Source organism: Cannabis sativa, chromosome 1 (assembly GCF_029168945.1).
Source record: "Cannabis sativa cultivar Pink pepper isolate KNU-18-1 chromosome 1, ASM2916894v1, whole genome shotgun sequence".
Taxonomy (NCBI): Eukaryota; Viridiplantae; Streptophyta; class Magnoliopsida; order Rosales; family Cannabaceae; genus Cannabis; species Cannabis sativa.
The window spans coordinates 31,556,647-31,563,517 of NC_083601.1; the positions used below are offsets into that span (position 1 = coordinate 31,556,647).

The 6,871-nt window shown below is 24.2% G+C and overlaps 1 long non-coding RNA gene across 1 annotated transcript; it reads left to right on the forward strand.

Annotated features, from left to right (window-relative positions):
• The first annotated feature begins 207 nt into the window (after positions 1-207).
• LOC133033460 (uncharacterized) lies at positions 208-6,319 on the forward strand. The gene is made up of 2 exons (XR_009685606.1): positions 208-4,635; positions 4,757-6,319. It is a non-coding gene; the product is annotated as an uncharacterized LOC133033460 (long non-coding RNA).
• Positions 6,320-6,871: the final 552 nt, after the last annotated feature.

Here is a 6,871-nt window from a genome sequence, read left to right on the forward strand (position 1 = left end):
AGACACCAACCATTTCAACTATGCAACAACATTAGCAAGAACCTAAAACTTACTTTTAATACTTAATCTAACAACTACTTGTTCTTTTTTTGGAGACCAATAAATTAGATTACCCTCAAGATAGATAACATAGCTATCAGTCAATAGCAGAGCTAGCCCAACATTTTAGTGGGGGCAAAAAAAAAAATTGAAGCATTAATAAAAAAATAATTTTTAATAAAAAAAATACAAATTCTATGAGAATAAAAATAAATATATGCAAAAATAAAAGTGAAAAATATAAATATTATGAGAATAAATATAAAAATATTTAAGGACAAAGATGAAAAAAAAAAATATATATTTTGGGGTCAAAATATAAAATACCTAAAAGATTATATACAAAATTTATATGAATAAAAAATTGAGGAGGGGCAAATGACCCCACATGCCCCCCTTCTCTCTGCCTCTGCCACCAGTCGACCTTCTATTATCAACACAAAATGCCCAGTTAGCAACAAAGTACCCATTTCGAAAGGTAGATATTACATGAGAGAAATAGAGACCATTAGTTCCTTTGAGATATCTCAATAACCGTTTACATTTCCCAATAAATTAAGGTAGGAGCATGAATAAACTAGTTCAACTTGTTTATAATAAAAGTCACATCAAACCTGGTGAGAGTAAGATATTGTAATGCTCCCATGGTACTTCTATAAAGAGTCTTATCTTCAAATGGTTCTCTTTTATGTAAAGACAATTTTGTTGCTAAGCTAGTTGGATTTGGGAAATTCTTAGCCCCTTCCATGTTCAATTTTAGAGCAAGTCTAAGGACACGGCAAAATTTTGTATATGCCGTTATTTTTGTTCCAAGGAGACTGCAATTGTGCCACTATTTTCAAGTTTTGTCTACAGTGCACAGCATAAATGCCGTGCACTGTAGATCACTGCATTTTTTTTTAATAATTTAATTAATATTTATATATAATTATATTATTATAATTATAAAATTTAGAATTATTTTTTGAAAAATTTTACAATATACATTTTTAAAAGTGATGTACGAATCTACTCTTATTTTTAGTCTATTTTTTTTTATACAATAGTGTATATTATAGTTATTTAATACATTTTGCAAAATTTTGAAAAAATTAGAAAAATTTAACACGCCGAAAACTGCACTTCTCTAAAAGTGTCGCACTGATATACTCCTACCTGTTTCGACATTCAAGAGATTTATGTAATCTTTTTTTATAGTCTGTGTACATTATACTTATTTAAGACATTTTGCAAAATTTTAAAAAATTTAGAAAAATTTAACACGCCGAAAATAAAATTCAAATTTTCTATCATGTGACTCTTTTAAATATAACAATTGTGGCAATTTTTGTTAATTAGTATGATATTAATTTTTTTATTATTTTATTAAAAATTAATATATAATAATAAAGAATATTTTTTTAGTGTAATTTTTGGTGTTGTGGTTGGAGTGAAAATATTTTTTGACGCCAAATTTAGTGATAGTGTAACACTAAATTCAGTGTATCCTTGGAGATGCTCTTACAAGAAGATTTGTAACGTACTTTGTTTGAAAAAGGTACATTCTAGTGGCATCCATAAAAATTTTCACTCCAAAGGAAATATTGAACATGACCTAAGTCTTTTGAATGAGAGAGGTTGGTTTTTTTAATAAAAGAATAAATATGAAAATTTAAGGAATACAAACAATTGTTGATATATTTAATTTTTGTAGGGAGTGATGTTAATAGTGAGTTTTATAACACTTTTTTTAATCATTTTTTTTAATGAAAATATTTTCTTATGTTTTATAAAACTGTTTTTATTTTTAAATTTTTTAAAAAATAATCAAAATTTTGAAAAAGCCACTTTTAAAATTTATTTAAATATTTTTTTCTTTTTAATTATAATTTATTTGTATTTTGTTATAGTAATTTGCGACATAAATACTTAGGTTTAATTTATAGTTGCAAATAAATACTTCCGTTTAATTTTTTACAATAATAATAAGTTATAATTCTAAAACTTATAGGTACTTGCCTATTTAGTGTCAGGTAAATTATTAGTGGCAATTCCTGATTGGTCAAAGTCACTAATTTTTTATTTAAAAATTAATTCAAATATTCCAATTAGAAAATGACACATGGATAATGACTTGACACTTAACGACCAGATATTTACAGAAGTTCCAGAAATATAACTTAGGTATTATTACCGTAAAAAATTAAACTTAGATGTTTATTTGCAACTGAGAGTTAAACTTAGGTATTTACGCCGCAAATTACTTTTTTTTTTATCATTATTTTGGACATGGACCTCAGTTTAAACTCCAATCCCGAATCATGACCCGACCGCGGGCCCCTAGACCCAAACATAGACTTGGACCCCAGACCCTAGGCTTGGGCCCGATCCTTGACCCTAGCTCAGACACTGAACCCTTAATTGAACCTAACCTCAGACCTTGGACTCGGGCCTCACCCCAACTCTGGCTCAAACCCTAAACCTTGACCCCTCGGACTTTGGCTTAGACCCCAGACCCGCCTTCTGGATTCGAACTCGACCCTAGCCCTTGAACCCGAACATTGAACCCCCAACCCTCGAACCTGAACATCGAACCCCGCCCTCTAGACCCGAACTTAACCCTAGCCTTTGAACCTGGACTCCGAACCCCAAACTCAGACCTAACCTATGGCCCCGAACCCCGAACTCAATGTCGGATCCCGACCTACTTTCTCTCACCTTAGTTTCTCATTCCTTATTTAAATAAAAAACATAAAATAAAAATAAATTTATAAAATACACTTTTGTAAATTATGAAGCAAAGTGTAGATTGGATGTACTTTTACTACGTGTAAAATTAACTAATTCAATTTATACTCTTTCTTACAAATATTTTAAAGCATTCCGTATGAAAGTGCAATATTTTAGAAGTGTGTATTTAGTCACTAGCACTATTTAGTATTTTGAAATATTAGTTATGAAAGTTCAATATTTTAGAATTTTAGGTGTAATATTTTAATTAGATTGAATATATTTACGGTAAAAAAATTTGGGTATAAAAGTGTAATATTTTGAAATATTGAGTATATTTACTAAACAAAAAATATATATATCAATCAATATCAATATCAATCAATCAATATCAATATATAATATAAAGGAAAGCACAAAACATCTTAAGTGGCATTCTAATCTTCTTCTATTCTCTATTTTCTATTTTTTTCAATTTCTATTTTTTTAATACTTATATTTTTAGTTCCTTCAAAAAAATACTTATATTTTTAGTTTGAAGTAATTAATTCATTTCAAATTGATGTCTAGCCTTAATACTATTGGCCCTTTAATTATTATGTATTTTATTCTTAATTATATGTGTTATTTGAAAAGACCACCTATCATTAATTATGTAGATATTATTTTTTTTTTATCAATTATATATTATTGATAATTTCACACTAATGTCTATATAGATATTCTTTATTTATTTATTTTTTTTTTACTTTTTTAATTATTTATTTTTAATTTTTAATTAATAAAAAAACAAAATAATAAATCAACACTCTTTCTATAAAATATAAATAATTAATAATCAACATCAATCAATATAGCTATCTATATATAAAAGAAAACTTTGAAAAAGTGATGTGGCATCTTCTACTTCTAGGATTTTAATCTTTTAATTTTGTAATTTTTTCACTATATTATTTATATTATTTACTTTTATCATACTCTATCTATCTATACATAAATATAATAAAATGTAATTGAATTTAATATAAACTCCATAACCTCTCATATTAAAAACATTATTTATCATTATAATTAACATTAACATTAACATGATAGAATAGAATAAGTCACTTTTTATTTTATAGTTTTTTACATTATTTAATTTAATTATATATCTATACATTATTAATACAATGTAACTTAGCTTTAATCATTAATTTTAATCATAATCTCTAAAATTAAAAATACACTATTCACTATTGTAATCAACATTAACATTCTTGTAGAATATAATAAGTCTCTTTTTTCATATTAATTAATATCTATCATGGAATTGATTTCTATAATGTTTAACATTAATTATAATTGTAATATTTTATATTTCTCTTCCTCATTATGTATATAAATATATTTTACGTTTTATTTATTGTTATTATTATTTTAGTATTATTTTTATTGTTATGATTAATATATGCATGTAATTGTAAAATTGTTAATATATATAATCAATAATATATCACTAATACAATACAACTAACTCTTAAAATTCTCCATAAACAAAACTCACTTAGTAGTTAATAATGAAGTAAATTCAATAAATATATTTCATTTATTATATAAGTGTCTTTTGAATTCTATAGCCATGCTTCATCTATATTTAAAGAACATTCTTATGCTATTAGCATATTGCAAAAAGAAACAAAATATCAATACTTCATATAAAATCACTATTATTGTTTGTAGTTTTATTTCTTTGTTTTTAAAATATTCTTTAATAATTTTTTTTTGTTGGAGCTACATTTCAGTTTGGAAGATTTTTTACTTCTCTCTATTTAGAGAAACACAACCAATTGTTGATCGTTGATAGATATAATGATGATCACAATTATTTCTACAATTTTTTTCTATGTGAGTGAAAAGTAATTTTTATTTATTAATTTTGTACATTTTCATAATCAAACTTCTCACTTTGTGTCATGTTTCAAAAAATAGAAGTTAATTTTACTAACTTTCACTTTTCTCTTTGCAGATATATTTGTTAAGTTTGTAGATGAAAGTTGCTATGAGTTCCTCCAAGAAAATTAATATAGTAATTTTGGTTAAATTAAAGTAAATCTCATCTCTCATGTATTTGTTTCTTCAAATTTTAATCTCTTTTTCTTCTTCTTCTTCTTCTTCTTTTTTTTTTTTTTTTTGTGAAAATGAAATTTTAAATTTTCAAATTGTTTTATTGCCATTTTTTCTTACAAATGTATTTATTATATAAATATATATATGTATACCATGAATTTGTAAGGTTTCTAATTTTATGCTATGATTTACGCATATATAAGTTATATACATAAAATCACTTCTATTTACTTAAATTTTTTCAACATTTAATTTTTAAATTACTAATTTTTTGCTAAGTGGAGGATTAAGCTTCTCACTACAACCATTGAGTTTTTTAGAGAGGATAAAAGTCCTCTCTAGAGAGCTCTACCCCAAAAAACATAGTTTATCCAATATTCATCACTTACATAAACAGTAAGGAAATTTATGATATACTTTTCAATCAACTATTTGTATATATGCTCATTGTTGAAGAGAATTGTGAATTTTATTGTATTATTATTTCAATTCTTTTTTTAAAAAAATTATTTTAAAGGAAACATTGTATTTCTCTCTTTACATAGCAGAATTTTTGAGATGTCATGTGACAGTTTTCTCCTAATTTTATTTTTCTCAAATTTTTAAAATTTTTAGCTTTTTTCTTTTGATAATTAGTAGGAATAATTTTATTTCAACACTTAACCAAAGCCACAATATAATGAATTAGGCAACAAATAAATTAAATTAAAATATAAACTATAATATTTATATAGAGAAAGAAAGATAAAATTGGTTCTACAAATAAAGGTGATAAATTTAAATTTTTACATTTACTTTATTTTATTAATTTTATTCAAAAGAAAAAATTAACCTTATTATTTATTAATCTAATACTATTTCTTGGTAATATAACTGAGAATCTTAGTAAACATCATTTATCTTTTTAACTTTAACTTGAAATTAATATAAGTGTACACGTATAAAATATATGTATTTTAATTTTTAAATGTGAAGTTAAAAAAAACACTCTTAAAAAAGCCCTAACTATATGCTAAGAATAAACCCTTAAAATTTTTTCTTTTTTTATCTCAGTCTCTTTTTTATTTTTATTTTTATTTCTAGAAAATAAAAATTGTAGCTAATAGTTTGGTGTGTGGCATTAGTGACTATTATTAATTAATATAATAAATTTTTTATTGACTCTAATAAATATGATATTATTTAACTTTAAATTACATATAGAGCATTATATCAATTTCAAATCAATATCTATTAAAATTTAAGGCATATCGTTGTACTTCTATTTTGCAAGAGGACATTAGTATAAAAAATAAAAAATCTAGGCAGAATACATGATTTACAAAAAAGTAAAATTAATTAGAAGCAAAAAGAGAAAAAAAAATATATGAGGCAATAAATAGAAAATAATAGAATAAAATGATGCTTTCAATTATTAAAAGACCGCGCGAAGCGCGGATACGTTGCCTAGTATAAATATAAAGGAATGTTAAAACAATGACTATGTGGCAGTCTATATGAAGTTTATTTACCAATCTTTATTTTCTTAAGCTTCTTTATTTAGTTAATTTTTTCATTTTTCTTTCTTATATTACTTATAAATTCCTATTTAAATGCAAGCGTTTTTTAGGGATTAATTTGCTTATTTCTATTAATTTTAATGTACACCTTACAAACGTTTTTTTGGGAATTAATTTAGAATTTAATTTTTTCATTGTAATAATTAAAACCTATTAATTACTTTGAACCTTTAATCTTCCCAAATACATTAAGCTGCTTTATATATAAAAATTAGTGGCCATCTTTTTTTCTTCATCTTCAAATCTAACAATTTAACAATTTCTCATGTGTGTCTTTTTTTTACTTTTCTTTCTTAATTTTTATTATTAACTTACTGTACTTTTTTTGTTAGTGCAGTTTTTAAATAGAAGAAAAATTTTGGTGAACATGATCCTGACTTCTGTTAATGCATTGGAAAATAGGTATCATTAACTTCCTTCCTTTAATTTTTTTTTTTTAATTTCTCACTACCTTC